The sequence below is a fragment of the Ornithodoros turicata genome, chromosome 5 (genome assembly GCF_037126465.1).
Source record: "Ornithodoros turicata isolate Travis chromosome 5, ASM3712646v1, whole genome shotgun sequence".
NCBI classification, from domain to species: Eukaryota; Metazoa; Arthropoda; class Arachnida; order Ixodida; family Argasidae; genus Ornithodoros; species Ornithodoros turicata.
Genome location: NC_088205.1, coordinates 19,414,662 through 19,439,845, shown reverse-complemented (window position 1 = coordinate 19,439,845; position 25,184 = coordinate 19,414,662). Strand labels below are relative to the sequence as shown.

At 46.7% G+C, this 25,184-nt stretch overlaps 1 long non-coding RNA gene across 1 annotated transcript; it reads right to left on the bottom strand.

Annotated features, from left to right (window-relative positions):
• Positions 1 to 17,835: 17,835 nt before the first annotated feature.
• On the bottom strand, positions 17,836 to 24,569 carry LOC135395358 (uncharacterized). Its single transcript, XR_010423036.1, has 3 exons — positions 24,462 to 24,569; positions 20,747 to 20,845; positions 17,836 to 18,345 (listed from the first exon to the last, which is right to left on the bottom strand). It is a non-coding gene; the product is annotated as an uncharacterized LOC135395358 (long non-coding RNA).
• Positions 24,570 to 25,184: the final 615 nt, after the last annotated feature.

Below are 25,184 nucleotides of genomic sequence, written 5' to 3'. Positions count from 1 at the left end.
TTGGGGCAATTTTTCCCGAGACGACGAAAAAAACCGAAAAAGAACTTTTTTTTACCAAAATTTCCGATTTTTTTCCGGGGCTTCGTATCTCTAGCGGGGACTCGGCAATGGTCAGCTAAAGCTCTCTATTCGATCTCGTCCTAGCGCGTTTTCCGAGTAGCGGACAGAGCGATGACCACAAAGTTGCGTATGAGTAGCTCACACAAATTTTTGGGAGAATATCCACCAGACTAAATCTCTAACCAGAATCCAACGATATGTGGAACGAGTGCGCGCAGAAACAACAGAAAACAACAGCGTCCAACACACTCCAACAACCGCTTGTAATGGACGAATATGGCAACATTGGCAGGCGTCACTCGCTCCGTACGCATCCCATGCGTTTCCGGGGCGTTTTTTCGCCGCGCATGCAAGGCCACGGCGCACCCGCGACGTTTTGCCGCTGAGAAAACGTACCGTGCGTTTCGGTCTTAAAAAAAAACGTAATGATATTTGCCGTTATTTCTGGCGTATGCCTCCTTTCTTCCACTTTGGTTGTAGCATAGAAGATGACGACCTTGGCGTGGACCCTACAAGTATAGATTTGCCCTCACAGAATGAATGAAATATGTGATTACCTTGCCAGTTATATAAAAGGAATGGGATTCATCCCTGGTTTTTCGCGAACGAAACCGCCTTCCCTTCGCTCTCTTTCTGAAGAAGGGCCTCTCATTGGTCTCTTCAAATGCCCAATCATCGCAAGAGATCGTTTGCGACCGCTTCTTGAGAAGGTTTGAATCACATCCCGTTTTTTTTTTTTCTCGTATTCTTCTCAAGGCAACGGCGTCTAAAGGAGCAGTGAAATGACAATTGCTCCAAAACCTGCTTCATTCATCAACAACAGCTGCACTGCGCACAATATTTTCGCAGAACGGTGTCCGGTCAGTGCGAAATTTAATTCACAAAAGTGGCTCCCAAAGCCACTCCTGGCATGACGTAACTCCTCCTGTGACTTAACGTGAGCTTAACGAGCAGACGCGAGGTCGCAGTTTCATCTGTAAATTCGTCCGCTGCTGGCTCTTCACGGTGTTACTTGCTGCGTACTTTACACGTCACGAGGTGACAACAACACCACGCGTTCCCTCAAGGACACTGTGAAATTTGAAAAAGTCGAGGAATATCCAGAGGCTATGCACATTCTTCAGCGCGCTGACGTTAGCAACTCTCATCGCTCTTGCGCATGAATACCCTAACCTCTTTCACAACACGCTGCAATAAAAAAAAATGGCCAATTGAAGGAGGTGGAGCTTTCACTGCTCCTTTAAGAGAGAGCGAAAGAGAGAGGAAAAATTTCGGCACTAAAAGGGAGACGCTACATTTGTTCCTCATTGAATTGCAGAGTCGTACCTGTCTTCTTGTTTGTAGGCGTCAGGTGCCCCACTTTTCACCTTCAACAGCAATCATTCAAATCAATATTGAAAAAAAGAAAGAAAGAAATTGACCATCATAAGCACATGCAAAAAGTGTTCGGAATCCCCAGTTTTCGCAGTCCCGGGATTGTTACCAACCAAGTTACAGTCGCAGCGTTACAGTCGCGACGAAGAACTGTGCAACAACTATAGGAATTGTTCCACAGTTGTTCGTCGCGACGGCGCCAACATCAAACTCTCAAGTCCAGGAATCTCGGGACGTGAAAAATAAACCAGGATTCCGCGATTTCAGGATTCTAAACATACCGGACCGCAACACTGCATGCAAGGATTAGCATGACTGCTATACGTTTTTTCACGGCTTCATTCGGTGGAGTGTACACAATAATACTTGGTACTGCAGGTCGGGAGCGGGTGCGGGTTGGGTGTTCATGTCTGAACTGCTTCCGACACATTCGTCCTAAAATCATAGGTAAAATATTCGGTGGATCCAACTATGTCCTTCTCAGTTGCAGACCGTTTACCACACTATTTTACGTCCCTCCTGCACCTGCTTCGTCTCAATGTAGCCTTCACTCCCCAATTCGAATCGGATACTGTGACAGCAGCCTATGCTCCAAATGTGGCGTCGTATCGAACATTGAGAACGTCCTAATAGAATGTAAATGGGTAGAAATCCAGCGAACCGGCAGAGATGTAGGAAGGGAGTTGCCTCAGGACAGAAGCCGCCGATATTTCGAACAGAGACTGTTCTTCTTCTGGGCACCGTCCTCATCATTGGCATGGTATTTAAAGGGTTAGGTGTGACGTGTTTAAAGGTTCATGCGAATTGTGGGTCAACAGCCCGGAGGAAAGAAAGGGTCCGTACGGGCTTCTACGGCCGGAGTGAATGGCTGCTTTGTTGGAGTGTGGAGGGGATTACGTGAACGTAGTGATCTAGGCTACAGACCGGTTACAGAAAAATGGAAGGTTCACGAACACGTGGACGAAACGGGACGAAAGATAAGGAGGTTAGTGGACCCCTTCTTCCCTCCGGGCTGTTGACCCACAATTCGCATGAACCTTTAAACACGTCACACCTAACCCTTTAAATACCATGCCAATGATGAGGACGGTGCCCAGAAGAAGAACAGTCTCTGTTCGAAATATCGGCGGCTTCTGTCCTGAGGCAACTGCCTTCCTAATAGAATGTAAGCTCTACGAAACGGAGAGGCGGGAACTCTGGGCCCAGCTGAGTGGTGCTAGCCGACAGACGTTCAACCCGGCCGCAATTCTTGGCCCATGTCTGAGCCATGTGCAACACCGTCGAAGTCTTCTGATTTTCTTGGAGTTCCTTTTGGCTACCGGTTTGCTCCAGACGCTGTAGGGTCCTCCCCGGCATCCCAAGGACCATTGGCGCTTCTTTCATGTGTTTCATGGCCTTTGTAGCTGATGCGCCAATAAAACCCGAATCAAATCAAATCTTCCATGTGTTTCTTTCTTCCTTTTGTGTGACGTAGCGCTGCACAGCCAGTGGAGGAGGGTTCAAGTGTTGTACTTGCACATAACTTCATTTTCATATCTCACATCTCATGTTTCGCGTGTAATGGGGTAGTGTACTGTTCCCCAGCGGTGAATCACCCCAGGCCATAGTCATGATCTATTTGTTGTTGTTGTTGTCCTAAAATATGCAGCCACTTTGCAAGTACCCCTATCACAGTGCTTCCCAAACTTTGCTGTCCTGTGACCCGTCACAACTACAGAATCGAGACGCCACAAACTTTTCGATTTCAGAGCATGAATAGTAATATACAAAACCGACGCTGAAATTGAATTTGACAGCTGACATCGTCACAGGTAGTAAGCTGGACTAGATACCATCGCAGAGAGAAAATTAAACGCGTGGCAGCAGATGACTGTTCCCATTCACTGAAGTGAGCGTGCTTTGTAGACCTTGTGGTCCGCTACCACAAGGTCTTTTGGGGCCCAGAATGGTGGGCAGTGGACATCTCTTCCTTATAGTCTTGAACCGATTCGCGACCCCCCGCTGTATCCGTCACTACCCCCATGGGGGTCGCGACCCACAGTTTGAGCAACACTGCCCTAGCGGCTGTGTTGCTTACTAGAAGCGTCATCAACGAGCCGCATGCTTGCGTACAACGTTCCGGCCGCCTGCCTAATCCAGTTTTTCCGTTGGCGACGCAGCCTGTACGAGGTGCTCGTGGAGCTCGTGCTCCAGACTTCAAGGCAAGAGTGTCGCAAGCAGTACCAGTGCGGCCACCGTGAGTGCGGTACTCCGTATCGTACATTCATACATGCGACAATTATGAAACATTCATGCGTTCATGCTTACGAAACCCCTGGTCCATTCGACAGACGAAGATGAACTTCTATACACCCTTTCACTGTAATTGAAAAACATACCAGCTCCTCTCACTGAACGTTGTTCGATAGCGTCATAGCATGCATACGTTGTACTACTCACAAGCACGGTTTCAGACACGGACACCTTTCAATGTCCTGTCCCACCGACGACTTAACTTTGTCCACGCACTGAGCTATGGAAAGAACTCACAAATATCTGTATAGATGTGAACATGGTAAAAAAAAAGGGGGCTGACAGCCGACGTACCAACTGTGTCCTGTTCTTCGTCACAAATGATGTCTTTCACAGTCTCGTGGCGCCTCACTATGAAGTGGCTGTGCGACTGACAGCCACACGTTTCCCAGATTTCAAGTTGAATGCAGAGGTCGAGGCAGGCCTGGAGACGGATGACGATATTAAAATATTGAGTCAGATCTCCATTTGGTACCGAGTCTTCATAGCCAGTATGACGTGCCGGGTACGGAACTTGGAGTACAGTAAAAGAGCAACAAACGTACCTCATCGTTGTAAAGCTCAGCGTCTCCAACAGAGCGTCTGTATTGCGAGTACTGTTCTGGCCAGCCTTCCTGGCAGGCCCCAGGGTAGGGCGGTTTCAGGCGTCGTATGTTGTACTGTGACAGAGACAGAATTAAGTAGAACGCATTGGAAACCCCAATGATTGTGCAACACAAAAAGAACGCACAGGACAACGCACTGGCTGACAAACAATAATTTTAATGAAGACATACTTGCGCCTAAAATGCCATCAGATAAGCTCCTCCCGTTCGAATTAGAATTATGTATTCTAATTGTTTATAGTAAGAGTATAGTATGAGAAAACATGTATTGGTGGAAAGGGCGCTCTCCTGTCAGACGTACCTGTCTGAGTGCAATGTACGTGGTTCGGCGAGGATGGACAAAGACGCTATCCTTGGTAAGGTCGACGGCAACTCCAGGTCGGTGCGCGGCAATCATGAAACCAGCTTCAGAAGTCAGAGAGACGTATTCGTCGGGTTCAACGTTAAGCAACAACTGGATTCCATCTGTGAAGTAATGAACCACGCTCAAGTGATGTAACCGAATTTAAAAATCAAAGAATGGAATTAAACGAAACAAGTGTAGCTTAGCAATAGACCTCTCCCTGTTTGTAAACAAATGACGTCATAGTGTTCGACAGCGCCACCAGCTTGGTAGAGTTGAACTACGCTGGAAGCTCCCCCTCCCCCTTCCCCTTAGCAACGTGTCGCCAATCTAGGCAGGCAAGCCGCTCGAAATCCCCCCCCCCCCCCCATGGATCAAACAAGGTCGCGTCCGAAAGCCACGGTCATCAGGGGATTACGATGGTCCCCGAAAGGAACGTGACCTTCGGTCCTACTTTTCTTCCAATAGACCTCTCACTGTTTGTAAGCAAATGACGTCATAGTATTACAGCGCCATCAATTTGGTAGAGTTGAACTACGCTCAAAGCTAGGGCCGAATAAGGTATTGTGGAGATTACAATGGTCTCTGAAAGGGACGCGACCTCCGGTTCTACTTTTCTTTCAATAGGAGGCAGCGAACAAGTGCCCATTCGTGGTGGAACCCATCCCTCCTCTTCCGATTTGTTTCGGTTGCAGTCTGTCTACCAACGTCATATGATGACGTTTCTCAGGTAGAGGTTTATTAGACTTATACCCCTGCACTCTAAAAACTCAACCTCACCACATATGCGGTGAAGTTCTGCTTTAGAGTGTGGCACACAGGCACGATAAATAGCATTAAGTGCTTAATGGCTTCAGTCTGAATGTCATTCGTGCGGTGCCACACGTATATATTTAATGACATTTGTCTGAATGACAGTTTCTGCCAAATGAGATCGCCACAGCACATTCGCCGAGGAAATGCCTATACTCTCGTTCCTACTGTCTGCGCAGATTAACAATTTTATTCTTGCGTAAACTCACTTTGTACCGTGCAGGACGAGGTAATTTCATAATTTCAGGTTACATTACAGTATTCTTTGATGAATGGAAAGATACCGTTGATTGAATTTAGAAAAAAAGTATTCGGGACCCAGGTATCATTCTACGTAGCACCGTTGCAGACACCCCAGAATTCAACTATCCACATAGAAAACACTTGTTTTCAATCTATGACATTCGCAACATGCAGTCGGAGGTAAGCAAAGAAACTGTTATTCTTATTCCAGCATCCTGTACATTGCGTGACAACGGCCACATGCACTTACTCTCGTGAGGTGACACGGTGAAGTCCACCTTGAATCTCTTTCTCAACGGGGGGCATCCGAAACAGAAGCAGTTGCCGAATCTCCCGTACATCTTCAAAGTGAAGTGCCTGTGGAAATGGAAGCCTCGTAAAATAAAGAGGAAAAAAGAAACACCCCTACCGTATGAAGGCGCACGAATAAACAATAGTGAGTTTTAGTATAACGTACGCTGTCGCCTTTGCGTACGTAAGGGACAGTGTGGCGGTTCTGCGCAATGCGGGAAGCTCTGCTTGTGTCTTGCGCGTGCGCAGAACCACCAACGTTATCCCTTCGTACGCAAGGGCGACGCCATACGTTATAATCAAACTCACTAATAATGCGAAAGCAGACGACAAAGAAATTCTGCGATGAAGAACATTAACTTGAGCACTCGACCCTTGATCTCTTTGAACACTAGGTCAGAACTTTGCTATTTAGGATGTGAATGTGAAAGAGGATGGGAAAACGTGTATTGGTGGAAGTGGTGGAAATGGCTTTCCAGCTGTGCAGAGTTTCGAGCGGTTTTGGAGGCACTCAGTAACCGAAGATATTAGGGCCTGTTGGCACAACAAGGCGTGGAGAGGCTCGTCCCGTACTCTTGTGGTGGAACAGTGATTACTAGCCCTACTGGTTCTACAAGTCATTTTCTAATTTCTAGGTTAAGCGAAGGAAGAAAAATCGGGAGACGTTGTTTCCTATAACCGAGGCTATATTCCAAGTCACTCATATGGGTGAGGAAGTAAACGTAGGTACGCCTGCGTGCAAGAAGAAATCACATGCTATACCTAGTAACGTGTGAAACGAGATGAAATGGAACATAAGAGATTTCACAATTCATTCGGCTAGCCCCTCAGCAGCTTCCTCGAGTGATTTAGGCCGGGCCACACAAAGGCTACGTCAGTCCCACTATACTCTGTCTTGGTTTGCAGTCTTAAATTCTGTCATAGCTATGCCACGTGGACGTTACATTTGTGTCATTTCTGCCCACGTCACCGTGTGGCAATATTCTAATGTTGTTTCTTTTTTCTTGATGAGGTCAATTGCAAGAAAACAATTCTTTTCTCCTCTTTCTTTTGCGAACAGCACATTCATAATACGGTGTCAGCCAGGGGCTAGCCGTACCTCCCGGTCCGAATTGCTCATTGGTCTGTCTGAAGGTGCCGGAGTACAACCTATAAGGAAAACACGCAGCCTCGTGGGATCCATGCGTCTATACCATGTCGTGTTATGCTGCGTGCAGTGTCAGATTCTGCTAACGTCGTGCGTGTTTGGCTGTTCAGACTGCGTGATATTTCTGTTCTGTATCATGTATTGCTATGATATACACGTACCACCAATTTTTTTCTACGGCGTACTGCGCAGTCCTTCACACATTGTAGACGTACAGCTCCCGTCAACCTTAATAATAACAATAGAAAAAATTCGGTCTCGTTTCCGAACGCGATACCAGCCACCCTGGGGTCACTGGGGGAATGTTAAATGAAGAAAGCCCTTGCGTTAAACTAACAGAATGATTTTGTTCAACTAAGATTTTCTCATGTCCCTAAGGGTGGCTGTAATCGCGCTCGGTAGCGAGACCATATTTTTTTCCGGTGTTATTATTAAGGTTGACGGGAGCTGTACATTCCATATACTCATGTACGAAATTTTTTTCAGCGCTCGTTCCTTATTCGTAATCATTGTGCACTGACATTGAACTCCCTTAGTAGACCAAATAAAAGAAGCGAGACCTTTTTCTTTTACCCAATGGGGAAGGCAGCGTCACTCAGGAAGCGCAGGTCACAAAAATCAAGCGTACTTTCATCACAACTCAACTGTTTAGGGTTGCAGTTGTGCCTGATCCCCAAGAGACAGGAAACGATCATGTTTTCTATCTGATGACCGAGGATTTTTCCGAGTGTTCTGTTCCTTCTTTGTGCTTGACCAATCCATTTGTAGAACCGCCGCTGCTCCATACTTTCTTCTTCCGTTGATGCCTGTAAGCATGATGTATTTACACTTTGATGTACACTATTCTGTAAATTAATTTTCATGAAATGCAGCGGGACCCTTCGATGTATTTAAACAAATATGAGAAGCATAAACGCTTTCTCGAAAAATACGAGAAGCTTCCGACCGTATAAGCATGATGCATACGACTGTTGGTTTCGGAGAAACCTTCTTGGTCTCGCACGCATGGGAAGCATGCCACGACTTTCAAAGAAAGCAACGACAGCTCTATTGTGAGATGATGAATGGGGAGTTTATCGACGCAGTATATACGGCAGTATATAGTCAGTATATAGCGGTACTATACAGGGTGTTTCCTTTTATTTGCAACAAATTTTCATAAAAAGGGGAGTTGCGTTAGGGCGCTTTTACTTTAGGCATTAGATTACTCGACGGGGATCACTCGTCGTGCACGTGTGTGTGTGTGTGGGGGGGGGGGGGGGGAATCACGCCTCCAGGATGTACCGATGCAGTCCAGCGTAAATCCTCGTGACGTGCCTCTGTGATCATCGTCGTCGTCGCTACAGTTACAGTATAGAAAATATACCAGTGAGGTAGACGTGGAAAGTTTCGTCAGTTATGAATGAAGTGCTCGAAGATGTTGTACAAGCTTTTCCACGAATTCAGATCGTATGTAGGATCAATAAAAGAGAGTTTTAGTACATCGTACGCTATCGCCTTTGCGCACAGAAGGGATATAGCGTGGTGGTTTTGAGCAATACGCGAAGCTCTTCTTATGTTTTGCACGTGCGCAGAACCACCATCCTTATCTCTTACGTACGCAAACGCGATAGCGGACGATGCACTAAAACTCACTGATGGACGGCATTTCCTTACCTGTCTCCCTGTCGCTTTGAAATTATAACTCTGTAGGGGACACAACAAAAGTGCATACCATGCTTCAACATTGCAAAATAGTACCAGACACAGACGAGGCTGAGCAACGGACAAAGGACATCGCTGGGGTTGCTCAGGGGTCAATGTAATTTTCCTTCTGTTTTCGTTTTCTCACGATTTGGCGAAAAAGAAAAAAAAAAACTGAAGTACCCAATCCTCTCCCTTGACTTTTCTTTTTAGACATGTGGCATATACGAGGTAGGATTCAAAAGTTCCCGGACTGAGTCTATAACTTAAAAAGTATTATCAATTAAATTGCTGAAACACATTCTCCTTCAAAATAAAACCCTTGCGTAACAATACACTTTTGCCATCGCTTGTAAAGGTCATCGAAACGTTTCTGGAATCCATTTTTAGCAATGTCCTTTAATTCAGCCTGCCATGCACTTTTAACTTCATCTGCAGATTGAAATCGACGACCCTGCAAGCGACTTGCCAGTTCAGGAAATAGGCTGAAGTCACCGGGGGCGAGATCAGAGGAGTAAGGAGGATGTGGCAAAACAGTTGTTTTCGTTTTCGCAAGAAAGTCAGCGAAAGTCAAGAAAATCAAGTTTTCAGCGGTGCGGGAAGTCTGCGGACGGCAAACGCGTTCGTCTTCGGCACTTTCCCTGCCTTCTCTGAAACGTCGATGCCACTCAAAAGCTTGCGTTCGCGATAATGTATCACTGCCGTACGCATGCTTCAACATTTCGTAAGTCTCCGTAGCACTCTTTCCCAAGCGAACACAAAATTTGATATTCTGCTCAACAAACGGCATTTCTTTCAATCGCCGGTTAGTAATGCATCTGCCTACCAAATACGACGCCGTGGCGAGCCACCGATCACGTGATTTGGGTCAAACCACTTTTAGAAGTGTGGGAGAACGTATTAACACAGAAACGTTATCGTAGTCACTCTAGTCAAGTTATAGGCTCAGTCCGGGAACTTTTGAATCCTACCTCGTATTACGCCATAGAAAGCTCTGTAGCTCTACATGTCATAAAAATCGTAGTCCCACGAGATCCAATGTATTCAGCATGACATTCCAGACTGAAGACGTTAGCAATGTGGGGAAGATAAATATTGCTTCCAGCAACATTTCAGGCGGATATTATAGCACCCCATTATGAAATTGTCCTGCAAGAAGTCATAGAAATTTCACCTACGTGTCCCAATTATTACCATTAAGCTCGTCCCACAAAGAGAAAGTGTAACTTACCCAAACCTTACTAGTCCGATTAGTATAACAAAGGCGGCCCAACCAGTACTGGATGTTGTCCCTTTGGTACTTAATGGTAGGATTACAGAGAGCGCTTTTACGAACCAAGTTCGCATTGCAAACAGTGATGGCAGGGAAAGACAGGCCACCGTCTCTGTAGTTCGTTGAAACAGATACCGTCCCTGCATGGTTCTCATAGTCCCGGACTACTTTACCCAAGTCGTTCAGCAAGAGCGTCACCAGCACAGACATCACCAGGAGCCAAGCAACCCGACGAAACGGATGGCAATTCGAGAAAACGTGTCGTAGGCCGGGAATCGGCGACTTTGAGAACATTGCCAAGTAGTCTCTTAGTAGTCGCTCATCATTGCGGCGGTTAGCCCCTCTAGAGTCCTGTGATTCGCATACAGGGCGGTATTTATACGTCGCGCCCTCCGATCAGTCAATCATTCTTGTGGCGTGTCCGAGTCAAAGAAAAGTTTTGCAAATCGGAAATACGCCGAGGGTCACGCGAGAAGTTTTACGAGGCAGAAAGTTGTTGGTGCACCACTTCCTAGGTTCGTGACTACCGTGCAGCGAACGACGGACGGACGAGCAGCGAATACTTGTTGCAACACTGGCGCAGGTGGACCAGTTAATAACGTGTCCGCTTATTGGTCTCATGTTCGCCACGAGGACGTTAGCGCTATGCTGATATGATGGTGTATAAGTTCTTTAGACACGTCGCCCTTCGTGAGGGACGTTAAAGGGGATGGTGTTTGCGGGCGTCAGTATAGTAATGACTGGACACAGACTGCCGCCAACTCACAACTTGGTCTAAACACAATTTAATTAGCAATTAGAGCTAATTGGGACCTTCGAGGAAAGAATGTTCCCGATGGAGGATCCGGTCACTTCTATTCTCTTGGCCATCGGCGAAGAGGTTCAACACGGCGAAAAGTAGGAAGGAACCACCGACGAAAGAATGCCCTGTCCTCGCTGCTGAGACAGATAGCGCTTCAAACGTTGCGGATTCTTGTGAATCTTTTTGTAGGCGAGCCGACGTGAGAAGCGTTTGTGCTTCTTCAAACGCGCGAACGTGTCTGGAGCTAGAGCCACCTTTCCGTTCAATGCATTGAGGCAAATTTCGGATAGGTGTTTCATGTCGGACGAAGGACGTCTCAAGACGTCGCGACTGCGCGGAGGTGGTAGAGTGGAGAGTCCTTTGAGTAAAGTGAGGTGAGGGCAGAGGTTCATTTCGGGGCGTAGATATATTGACGTTCTCCTGGAAAGATATTGCTATGCAATCTGTGATCCTCGTGCGTATAGTTGTGAAGATCCACGAGTAAATAAGCGTGGGGCGACGACATCGCTTGTTTATATGCGTCCAGAAAATACTCCAATCTTTTTCTGCCAAATAGCTGTTGCCCGAAATGTTCCATCTGGTGCACGCTGCGCACAGTGCGCCACAGGACGACGTAACTAGCATTGTAGGATATAGTTCTAAAATGGCTACTGTCGAAAAAGATGTTTTGGACGAGTAAGATCGATGTGTTAGCGTGGTGAGAACCCCGAATGAAAAGATCGGTCACCTCCTTCAAGGAACCGGGGTCGGTCATGTGATCGTCGACGACGATGAGCGTAGCGCGCGACATGTCCCACTAGGCTCAGTCCGGGAACTTTTGAATCCTACCTCGTATTACGCCATAGAACCTTGGTAAATTTTGCAGAGTCCCCAAATTCGTCCTGCATGCTCGGCGAAGCATATTTCTATACGTAGAATATTTATGACGGAGGCTTGTCCACCACGTCGTTCAGGTTCCTCAGCACGTTCGCAACGAAAGTAGATTTGCCGCACATGGAGGGCCGCTTAAGATACAGCGAAAAGGATGAGGGAAACGAAAAGGTTCGGGGAAGACATGTTGCGTGGGCACACCTTGCACGAAGAAAAAGAAGAGACGTCGTCGTCCTCTACATCGGAACTGCGTTCCCAATACAGATTATCCAGGCTAAAGTTGGACTTCTTTTTCGTCAGTCTGTCCGCTGCTAAGATGCGGTCGAGAGTCTTCATCTTGTCCTGACACATTTCTTGACGTGCTTGCAACCATTCCAGGCGGTGGACTTGAAAGGCTTCCTCCACGATTTCATTTCATTTCATTTCATTTTAATACCTTAAAGGGCCCTAAGGCATTACATAAGGGGGGAGACAATATATACAAACACTATATACCTCAAAATAGGTACAACTCAATGCACAACCTTTCAAAAGCACTTACATTGATTGGCAATAGAAAATCAGGTGGCAAAGAGTTCCAGTCGCGCAAAGATAATATCAAAGGAGAATTTCTATAATACTCACTACGGCAGACGGGAAGAGCTAACCTGTAATGGTGGTGAATGCGGTCAGAGAAGAAGGGGGCAGGGGTGACAAAGGAAGATGATGCGTTGTAAAGCTTATACATTGTTATTAGTCTGTGGACCTTGCGCCTATTTTCTAAAAGTGGAATTTCTTTGTCTCTCTTAAACTGTGTCATGCTGGTTTCCCTATCATAAAGGTTAAAAATAAAACGAGTGGCTTTCGTTTGGACGGACTCTAGTTTTTGAATTAGGTATTTTTGCCACGGGTTCCAAATGATAGACGCGTACTCCAGTTTGGGCCGGATCAATGAATAATACGCGATTAGCTTGACATCAGGTGAAGCGAGACAAAGTGTGCGACGCAAGAAACCCAGTGTCCTTAGTGAGTTACTACAAACGTATTCGATATGTGCCCTCCAAGAAAGGTCACAGGATATCAGAACACCAAGATACCTAAACATGGTCACTTTGTCAAGAATTTCGTCATTAAGAGTATAATCGCTGGGTATGTTAATATTTCGTCTGGAAAAAGTCATACATTTTGTCTTAGCGACATTAATTTCCATTAACCATTGGTTGCACCGTTCAGAAAGGGAGACCAAGTCGTTCTGTAAAGCAACGCAGTCCTCTACACCACTGATTTCTCTGTACACAACAACATCATCAGCATAAAGGCGTACAGAACTATCTACACATAAGTGAAGATCATTTGTGTAGATAAGGAAGAGAAGGGGACCGATCACAGACCCCTGAGGCACGCCTGACACTACCTGTGAATAAGAAGACAGTGCACTACCCCACCTAACACACTGTGTTCTCGCAGACAAGAAAGCACGTATCCAGTTTACTATGTTATTTTTAATGCGTAATGATTTGAGCTTACAAAGAAGGCGCTTGTGCGGTACTTTGTCGAAGGCTTTCCGAAAGTCGATAAAAACTGCATCGACTTGCCTACCAGAATTCATGCTTTCATAGACGTCAGAAACAAATTCAAAAAGTTGCGTCTCACATGAATACTTTTTTCGGAAACCATGTTGGTTCTTAAAAAGCATGTTGTTATTATCCAAAAAGTTCATAATATGGGAATAAATAATATGCTCCATAACCTTACAACAGATACAAGTTAAGGATATTGGCCTGAAGTCAGAAGGAGCGTGAGGTTTTTCGGTTTTAGGAATTGGTGTAACTATTGCGTGCTTCCAATCGGAAGGCAACTGGGAGCAGTTCAAAGACTGTTGAAAAATTATTTGTAGGACTTTACATGAGTACTCCTTTGTTATCAACAGAAGCTTCGCAGAAATAAGGTCACAACCTGGGGACGACGATAAAGACAAAGATTCAATAATTTTAAGGATCCCCTCACAAGTGATAGAAAGTTCGTTGCATTCATATTGAACGTTTAGGTTAGGAACGTCACAAGCTTGCGCCGAGAGATCAGTGTCAGCTTCATCAGAAAATACTGAAGAAAAATAATTATTAAGGGCGTTCGAACACTCGTCATCTGACATAGCATCGCCATTTACACGGAGAAGGTTCTTATTCGTGGCAGCCCCGAACTGGCCGCCAATGACCCTCCAAAACATCTTAGGATTTGTTTTTAATATCGTAGATAGATAATCACCGTAAAACTTCTGTTTGGCATCCACAAGCGCCTTCTTATATTCCGACGCGATAACAAAGTAACTTTCCCAAAGCTGTGGGCTGTTGTTAGTATGTGCTCGGCGATACAACCTTTTTTTTCTCTGTAACAAGCGCTTTAGGTCGCAAGTATACCAAGGGCTGCTCTCACGAGTTTTAATTTGGATTCGAGGAATATACGTGTTCATACAGTACAAAACGGCATTCTTAAATTGAAGCCAGTTATAGTTCACCGGACGGTTATACCAGGTTGCCAGAAAACTGGACATGAAGTTCTGCATGTACGACTGAATAGCAGCAACATCCGCGTTTTTGTAATCAAAAATGTATTTTTTTAGTACCCTCTTTTGTTCGAAGTACAGGTTCAGTGTAACAGAGACTGCTCTGTGATCGCTAATCTCGTCTAAATATTGGACGTCTGTCACGTGGTCAGGCTGGTTCGAGAAAAACAAGTCCAAGGTGGAGTCTCCACGTGTAGGGGAAGTCACGAACTGCTTTAATGAGAATTCCTCACAAACTTCAAGGAATTCAGTACATTCAATCCTGTTGCGGCATTCAGGTGATACCTCGACCGACTTCCAGTTTATACCAGGAAAATTAAAATCCCCTGCCAGCAGCAGCATTTTGCTCGGATGTTTTCTAGACACTTCGGAAATGCATGTGTGCAACTTAACGTTAAAGTCTGAGCAAGCGTCGGGTGGGCGATAACAGACTCCTACAATGAAACTGAAAACGTCAGTATCAATTTTGACAAACAAGGCTTCAATGTCAGTCTGAACAGGAATCAGTGTTGATCTTAGCATGCTACGAACAGCAATCATTACTCCGCCGCCACGTTTATGTGTTCTGTCTTTTCTGTAAACATCAAACAATTGATTTATCCCTAAGTGATTATCATTTATTTCACCTGTGAGCCATGTTTCGGTGCCAAGCAATAGATCACTTCCGCGAATTAGTCGCGGATAGATTAGATTAGATAGTCGTAGATAGATTCCGCGAATAAATTCGCGAAGTTCTTCGTTTTTTGTCTTTTCCTAGTGACGACGAGAAACGCAGGAGAATAAACCAGACGTGGCGTTTTCCACGTATCGGTCAGAATGATGACGCGAGCGCAGTGCGCGCTGCTTTTATACAGATAAACGCGCACAAAGAAACGAGAGCGAAACCGAAACGAAGAAGCCACCCGTTACCACTAGGAGCACGAGCGCGTAGTGGAAGGAGCAGAGAGTGAAACCGAAACCACCCGTGGTGGGTTGGACGGACAGCGCAGAGGGCGCTAAGAGCGCGCGCGCGCATGCGTAGCTGCTGCGGCGCGGTGCCCCAGTCACTTGCTCGCTGGCTGTCGTGGGGAGCAGACGTGCGCTCGGTTGCTCCGCAGTCCCCGCACCCGCTCAGTTTCTGCCTGGCTCTCGGATGGAGCAGTCGCACTGTCGCCCCTGGGGAAAAGGTGAGTGATTTGCCGATGTTTGCGCGTTGTTTTACCGCGCTTCTTTTCTCGCATGTTTGCCGTGCCCCGTGCACGTTTGCCGTTTAGCGGTGACCAACAAGTGATTTGCCGATGTTTGCACGTTGTTTGACTACGCTCGTGTTAAGCCTTTTCTCGCATGTTTGCCGTACGCGCATATTTAGACTTCTTTAGCAGTGAGCAAGCCTTTTGTTCGTGTTGACACATGTTTAGTGATGTGTGCCCAGTGGTTCCCGCCTTGTGTTAGCTGCATAGTGTTGTGACGCTGTGGTTAGGCCTAACCGATCGCCCCCCCTAAGCCTTTTCCCCGATGTGTACTGTTTTCTCCGTGCTGTTTAGCAGTAGCGGTTAGACCTTTTCTCTCGCATGCCTAGATTTGTTTAGCAGTGTTGCCATTTTTACCTGCCACTAGTATCTTGTTGTTCTCTGTCTTTCTCGCATAGAGCTATGATGGTGGCGCCATCTGGTGTGATGCCTTGCAACTAAGTGGCCACCTGTCGTCGATCTCTGCAACTGCCCGTCGCCAACTACCAACATGGCGGGCGCTGGTCACTTGGGCATTCTGGAGCGGTTTCTTCGCCACTGCGTTGTCGATTTTCGAAGAAATTGCTTCTCTCCACTCTATTTCTATCTATTTTTCTTCTTTTTTATGGACACAGGTTGCCGCCAACTCACAGCTTGGTCTGGACACGAGTTAAATGTTCCCCAATTAGTGTGGTGACACCCTGGAGGGTGCTCATTAATGTGGGAGGTCCCAATTAGCTCTAATTGCTAATTAAATCGTGTTTAGACCAAGTTGTGAGTTGGCGGCAGTCTGTGTCCAGTCATTACTAGTGGCGTCATAGGCTACTGGAAGCAAGTATATTCTCATTAGCAATGCTGATTACTTCCAATACAGCCGTACTGACGCAGGAAGGGATAAAATTAGGCGCTATGTCGCGTTACGTGCCGACTGTGATGTGTGTGGAACGAGGAGTTTCACGTCAAGGTGGAGAATGAATACTTACGTCAGAATGATGCAATCCCCCCCCCCCCCCGCCAATGAAGATGGATTTGTAACATATGAGACCGCCTTTTGGACAGGAAGAGTGTCGTATAGAACGTATATAACAGAAGCGGACTTCACAATCACACAACAGCATCCACAACAACAACAAATAAATTAATGATAATGAATGGGGAAATTCGGCACATAAGGTGCGGTCCACTGCCCCTGGGCAGGATGAGATGTGTCCTGATGATGAGGTGACGAACGATGCTAAATAGGGGTCGATGGTCAGTGGAGTCAGTAAGACATCAGAACTGTAGGCAAAACCACAGCACACAAAAACACACAGCACACAGGTACGCAGGCACATCATAGGGTACAGAGGAGACCGGTATCCCGGATCTGGAAGTGCTCAAGAGCTTGGCGATGGTCGATCTTTTTAGACCAAGGACCGAGGATGGTTGCCAGTGTGAATTGTGCGGCCATGGTCGATTGCACAGCATCCACGATTGCAACACTGCTCCAGCTTCTTGTGCGCACGCATGATGTTTACTGCTCTGTTCGCAGTGGGTAGCACGGCTCTGGCTGCCACTTGTATACAGAATATGCGTCCTTGCAAATTCTCTCTGCACCTGCGTCCTCTGCCCCCATAGAAGCCGCGAGACAGTAAAAACGATGCATGCAAGGGCAAATGCGTTGGGATGTTTTCATTGCATGGACGTTTACGGAAGTTTTCTCGATCGCGTACAGATTCATGTCAAAAGTAATCGCAATAAATCGCTTATCTGTCAGGGATACATAGTTATTGGGTTATATCTAGATTTTTTAGTTACTAATCACAGCGTTCACAACTCATTACTGGTTACCAGCTGATCGAGTGATTAGCCTGTTGGCCATATCACGTCGAGACAGGGAAGTACCCGGGTTCGAATTTAGGTGCCGGCTGTGCTGTTTGAGATATTTCCTGGCATTGCCTCAGACGCTGTCTGACATATGGCGCGGTCCTTAGAAGTTGGCCCAGAACGCACATTCCCCCAGAGCGTTAGTCGTGACGTTGGCGACCCCGCGCGGTGCGGCCGACAATGGCGAGCTCATAGCACCACAACGCCACACTCGCGCGTGTATTAAGTTTCTCCCTTCAGTTAATCAATATCACGTCGCATTCCACATTTATGTGCACTTACAAAAAAGAAAAAGAAGAAGAAGAAGAAAAAAAGGGAGTGTTCAACGTTCTTCAGATATCCAGTGCTTTAGACGCTGTCCAGCATAACTGACGTTTCTATACGTCGCGTAAATGTAGAGACTGCATCGTTGCACGAGCGGCGTCCATGCCAAAGCATTTTTAATAGATGTACATATCTTACTGTTACGCTGCTGAATATTGGTCAACGGAAATCTTGTTTGCCACGAGTTAGAAAAACGTGCGGAAATTATAGACCACGCGCACCTGGTAGGGGCAAAGGCCACATAAACTTGACACGCTTGTCAATTGGTCTAGGCGAAGACGCCGTTCTAAAATGTTTGCTGTCACGTACTTCTGGCACGGGTGACGACGTCCTTATTATAAAATGTTTTTCGTCACGTGGTCCAGACAAAGATCGCCTAAATCGAAGTTGCCCGTTGCCCTGTGCTCCTCGCTTAAACGAAGGCAGCCTGCCATGAACATCTTCTGGCGTTCCTGGTCTGACATGGTCCGGGCTATTAACTGCGACGTCTTCACGTTCTTCTAAAAATGGGTCAACTATAGCTGGAAAGACAGGGGCGACACGGTGCTGACACGTCCGCCCAAAAAAATCGCAGATCATTGGACAGCAACAGTCACTGTCAACGGCGCACTGCAAATACACAAAGGTGAAACAGGCATGAAGGATTTGTGGTCAACTATATATACTGCATTATCTCCAGAGTACGTAAGAGACAAGCGAATTGCATGCCAGGGGTGAGATTACTGGTGTGATTAGGTTCTTACACCGTAGTATCACCTGAGGCCAATGAAATACAGAAGGCAACACATGAAGTACGAGGCGTAACATAGAAACACATACAAACATGGTAAATATATAGAAAGCAGTCTAAACGGCACGTTAAGGCGAAACCTGCCGTTTTGACTGCTTTCTATATATTTACTTCTAGGGGATGTAGCCTGTCATGGGCCGAAGTCATGGTGATGTCCCTCTATTTTTACCTTTTCATCTTTACAGTTTTTTTTTTTCTCCTTTCACTCATTTCATTTCCTTTGTGGGAGTAGCAGAATTCGTCAGGTGACGAATTCAGTATCTTCCGTTTTTTTTTTCTACAATCAAACTCAATCTCAATCAAAACGGCGCGCTGTTTTATATTTCGGAGGAGTTGTCTATCGTGAAGATTAGCCAGACATATGAAGATCTCAAGTACTACTACGTCACCGATGGATGCTTCTGTTCCGTTTGTCTCAGACAAGGAGCATGTGCTAAGGGTGAGTGCGTGTAGCTGTGTGAGACTTGGGGCCCCGATCTTCGCTAGTAGTGGTGGTGGTGGTGAAATGACCCACCGTTGTCGGCCTCACAGAGGTGGGCAACGTCACAACTGACGCCCTGGGGAATGTGCGTCCTGAACCGACTTCTAAGGGAACTGTGCTGAGATATATTTCTGGAACCGTCTGAGGAAAACCCAGGAAGAGCCTAATACAGCACAGCCGGCACCGGGATTCGAACTCGGGTACCTCCCAGTCTCGACGTGACATGGCCAGACTCGGAGGTACCCGAGTTCGAATCCCGGTGCCGGCTGTGCTGCCTGAGGGTTTTCCACAGACGCTTCCAGATACATGTCGGCACAGTTCCCATGGAAACTGCCCAAGGATGCACATTCCCCAGGGCGCCAGTCGTGGCGTTGCCCATATCTGTGAGTGCCCGATCTTCAACTTGTCGTTATCCACTTCGGCTCGTGATTCGCCGCAACCTCTTGCGCGAGCCAACCAACGCGGCTATGGAGCGCGCGAACTTCAAATATAACGACAATGTGAAAGTTCTGGATCGCTATGCGAAAGTTCAAGATCGGGACCCTGGGTCCTGATGTGAACTAGCATGGTGTAACGGTGGTATCATCTCTCATTATGTACAAGTGGCACTGGGGCAGCGCCCAGCCTGCTGGCCGGCATCAGTCCCATCTCATCATCGTCTCTTTATCTGTGTGTGTGTGTGTGGTATCTCTGAGTGGAAATTGAAGTGAAATGGTAATACGTAGTCTATAGCATTTCCAAAGGCAACGTGTCTATATAGCAGATCAACAGGAAAGTGTATAGATTGTCCGTCCCACATATAGCTAAAGGGAAGGAAAGAAAAGAAAAAGCTCTGTCCAAATAAAGTCTATTGCCGCTTGGAATTTTTGCTATAGAAACCCAATAGCACGTCCGTGGGGTAGGGTATCGCCGTGGCGATGAATCTCCCCCTTCATCATCTCGCAATAAACTTGCTGTTGTTTCACGTTCATACATTATTTAACAAGAGGTTACACCCCTGGTGTTGAATCTTCATGAGCTGTTCAGCTGTTCTTTAGGCTATAGCGTTTTTCTTTTCCTAAGCGCCACAGATGCGCAAAAAAAAGGAAGAAAAGAATAAAAATCAGATGTTACAGTACTTATCCAATACAGGAAGAGGAACCCGTTGGTACGAACTTGACATAACCAACAACACAAGAACAAAAAACAAAGATAGCGGAGAATTGGTGTCCTCACTTCCTTACTTCCTTGTTTGTTCTTGTGTTGTTCGCTCCTAGCTTACAATATTTAGTCCTCTCCTCTCTTCCAGTCCTGTTTAGTTATTTGGCTATTGGCGGACGTCCGAGACATTTTTATTTCACATTCATGTAACTTTTGCAGCATTAAACATCGCGTAAAATCACGTGCCAAGCAAATTAATTGAACAGTCATTTAGAAGCTCAGGTCGGCACTTTTGTAGGAATTCATTTAACATCACAACACGGGGCTCTCCATTCACGTACCTCCACGTCGCATCAACATCATTAACCCTTTGGACATCAACTTCAACATCACGACATATCATAGTCGTTGATGACGTGGTGGTGAATTATGGCCACCCTTTATGGCCACCACTTGCCGACCTATGGGCCCGGGAGCGTTTTGCTAACATGACAACAATATGCTCACGTCGCGAAGGCGAGTTCCCCCCGCCCCCAAAGATGATTTAAGTTTCTGACTCACTCCACTGGTATTAGCGGCTGGAAATATGAACGGCTTACATAACCATCGGTGCTTTTGCAGTTGGGTTCTTGAGCACCCGGGAAAGGCAAGGTGCAACCGTAGGAATGAGAGCAGAGGTTGAAGAAATGGACGATCACCTGAAAGTGCCAAGACGCGCATACAGCATTAAAGCCGAAAACAACGGACATTGTATCCACGCATCTTTTCGAGTGTGACATTATACGGCCAAATATTCGACACACGCGGACGCCATGCGGCCTATGTGAAACGAGAGATCCTGTAGCAGATGACCGATGTCCTATATAGGGTTAGTGCGGACATTGTAATATCATAATAGGTGACTGTTATCGACATTGCTCGAAAAACAAAACAGCGCCAGCCGCCTCAGCCGAAAGGCGTGCGGGCTGGGCATGTGACCGAATAATAATACAATCACCATATAATATCAATAATAATAACATAATAATATACCACACACCAATAAAACATAGAAAATGAAACAAAGAAGAATTTAGTAATTCAGAAAGAAGTTAGTAGGAAACAGAGGAACCGTTCATATAGAAAACATTCGGCTTTAACGTGGCCTTGAGACTATGGCACAGAGCTGAAGTTCGCACGACATATAATAGTCGAACATAATCAAAATCAGTAAAAATACAGAACGAGACAGGCCTCGAAATTATCGAACCAATAGTGCTTTCGAACTACAGTCTCGACGTGACCGAAAGCTGGTATGTTATTTACTTGAAATAGGCTTACTGACAAGGCTCCACAGGTGGGGAGTAACGCGTTACAAAGTTGTGCGTTACCGGTAACGCGTTGCATTTGAGTAGTGAAACGTGGTAACGCATTACATTTGGGAGAAAAGTAGTGCAGTCTGGTAACACTGCTCCCAGGTGTAACGTCTCCGTTCTTTCCTTTCTACCTTCCTCTCTCTCTCTCTTTTATGACCTTCGTTGTCGCTGCGCCAAAAAAATCCCAATCATCATCATCTCTCTCTCTCTCTTAACTGGCAATTTTCGAAAATTTCTTCGCAAAGAAGACAAGCGTCGCACACCGGTAAATGCAGCTTCTTATATAGGGCTCCGCGATTTCGGCATGTGCCAAAAAATACAGAAAAACATCTGTAAATTTGGCATATTCCGAAAACCTCAGAATTATACTCTCGCGCATGGCGCAAGGCGCCGAAAGTACTGGTACCCGACTGCATTTTTTCCCCTCTCACTCTCTCTCTCGGTGTTTGTCTATTCCCTCGGAGGCTCTCGGACTCCTATCTTGCTCTTCCCTCGATCGCTTAGAGCGATCGGGGGACTTTACGAATACACGCCTCGGAGCGCCTCCGAACAAACCAGCGAATGAACATAAACGCCCTCTGCGGCATCACATTTCCTCTTCATCGTCTTTCCTTCACCTCGTTTCCAGGTGGAATGCGGGGAATACCGCCCTGCGGAGCTGCTATAGCCTCTATAGTTCAGAGAAAAAACCTTACCCTGTAACACTTAGGTCAAAAGTGTTGAAGCACACGTGGAACCCTCCAACAAGAGAAAGGGAATTCTTCGCGTTCTTAATGTCCCACCACTGAGCTGCCTCCTTGTATGAGTCTAATAGCTGCCGATTTTTTCGGCATCTATTTTTTGCGCAAATGGTTTAAAATGCGAAAAATCGGCAGCTCTTATGACTCCTACAAGAAGGATCTATTTTTGGCGCAGCCGGATTAAAATGTCGAAACTATCCAAATTTGACAAAACTTAGAAATGCCGAAAAACACCCGCGGAATCTCCCTACGAGTAAGTGCCGAAAATGCGGAGCCGTACAGTTACAAACGAACACGAAATACGTTTACATCACAAGTTCGTCGTATATCAAGTTCGTCGTGTATCAAGTGTTATCCATCCTGGATGCCTACGGTAGAGCATCGAACGCGCGGATAAACAGGGAGGCGATTTCAGATATTGCCCTTGTGCTCCGCACGGGGGCCCTCCGTCGCCCAAGTCACGCACATCGCGCAAGGCGTCGTGGGAAATCGTTTGCGTTCGTGCTCGTCTGCCTGTTGCTTGAAGGTGCGGGAGGTGAAGGAGAGAGAAAACCGAAACCGTTTGCGCTTTTCTTCTTCTCTCTGACTCATGAAAAACTAAATCCCAATGTGCAGAGGGGCTTTCGCAACACGGCGCGCTCTGGTGGGCCATCCATGCAATTTCTGAAATCGTCTGTTCAGTTCCCTCCTGTGCGTCTCCATTGGGGATACCTGTTAAAACTGAATTACGCATACTGGGGTACTATTGCAATAGTCGGGGAATCGCAGTATCATCGTGGATGCGCTTTCACCAGCGTAGCATTCCTGTTCTCCGTGAATTGAAGGGTCTGGTTCTTCCACATACTTGTAAGGCCCGGCCAGCGGCGTCATGGTTCTTAAGCAAGTACTGGTACCATGGTATAATATCGCTGCCGCCACGTCAGATCTTTCTTATTGTGACCCGTATTGCTTTTCAGTACATATGGGGTAACAGTGTGGAATGGGTGTCACGCGCGCGTCTGTGCCAGTCGCGGGAGGTTGGTGGCTTGCGAGTGCCACATGTAAAAGTGAAGTGCCTTGCTTTAGGTATAAAGGCCATTTTTGATGCCCTGAGTGAGCCTAACCATCCTGCACACGACCTATTGTTCCTTTCAGCAGAATAGGCCGCGCTCAGAGTTTACAGCTCCCCACTTAAAAGAGTACGTGTCATCAGTCCGTCGCCTCCGCGAGAGCCACGTGGACGCTGATCTTTCTACATGGTCAGTGAGGAGGTTCTATGTGTCCCTGTTGGGCTTACTTCCGGCCCCCACGGGTGCACCGGAGCTATCTGTTCCGCGTCAGATCGCGTGGCGCTACGCTACTGCAGGATGGTTGGACTCTCGTCGTGCAAGTTTGCAGTGGAAACTTGCGCACGATGTCCTGCCGCTCAGGGATCTTTTGCATCGTTATGGTCTCACCTCGACTCAATGTCCTTTCTGTTCTAGCCATGAAACTGCGCAGCACGCTTTTCAGGAGTGTCTCGTTCCCGACGTTTTGTGGCACAGAGTTGAGGAGCTGTATGGGGTTCCACAGATTCGCTGGAGCAAACCATTCAAACGCTCCTTCAACCCCCCCTCCCAATCCGGGATAGACGGCAGTTCATTCTCTTAGCCGTAGAGATAAACTACCAAGTGTGGATTGCGCGCTGCATAGCAGTACACGGCGGTCGCGCTTGGGGGCAGTCACACGTTCTAAGCCTCGTTCGAGCGGGTGTTCGCAGAGTTTTACAGAGGGAGAGAGCGGTCCTTGGTGTTATGGAGTTCGGGAGACGCTGGCTAACTTCGTCTGTGCTTTTCGAAGAAACGCATGGAAGGTACGTTGTTTACTACTAAGCATTACTTTCCTTCGTGCCGTTATCCCGTACGCAACTCTCCGCAATCTTGGTCTGTTGCATGGCACAAGCACGAACAGCAATCCTTAACGTGACGTGATTTCACAAGCAGGAGTTGGCATTGCCTTGTTGAGATGGTTATATGGGAGCCAGTCCTTGTGACTGGTCTTCCGCGTCGATGCCAATACACACATAGAGCATGAACTTTGATCTCAACTCAGGTTGTGACCCATCTTACGGCATCTTATATTGCTTGAAGTATACTGCTCCAGGGAAAGATTTTTCCTAAGCTGGTCGGCCCAACGGTCGTGGGCCAGCGTCTTGCAGGCTTGCAGTATTGCTTCTGAAAATATTTTTTTCATAATCTTACCGGTGTAATCACTGAAAATGTCGATGCTTGTAAACGAATGCTGACTGGACTGGGACCCATTCTTCTTGTAACTGCGTTGATTGCCTAAATAGCTTCTCCAGCAGCTTCCCTAAGAATCGAAAGGGTGCGAAACAAGTGCTCATAAACACGTTTGAGTTCTTTCGGTTTCTGAGCCCTATTGTTCTTAGCTAGAAGAATAAATTCAAATTAGAAAAAGATACAATGCGTAGAAGCGATTTATGAGGTACTATCTCCGTGTGCGGACAAAACAAGGCGTCGAGAAGGCGGCATATCGCCAGATTTACGGCAGACAGGTGATAGTGGCGTGTAAACCCGAATTCAACTCCATATTCGCTCCTTCGAGTCAATCTTATCATCAAATTAAAGTACAGGTGATTTTTGTGTTTTGTTTCTCGCACTCCCTCCCCAAATCGTGAACCGCGAACCTCTTGCACAAATTTAAGTCGCTGCAAATAAAAAACATGGGCGCTTACGAAACTGCTCGAGACTGCTCTCGGCACGGCCCATCCCTGCCCAGTGCAGCGAGCCGCAAAAGTTGACCCTGGTTAACTCTCAGTGAGGTAACAGAGGCTCGAGCCCGACCTATAGGCCCGACCCAGGCCCATAATGTCAAACCCGAGCCCAGCCCAGGCCAACAATCCTATCCTGCCATTAACCCCACCCCCCAGTTCCTTTCGTAAATTGTCGTGAATATTGCTTATT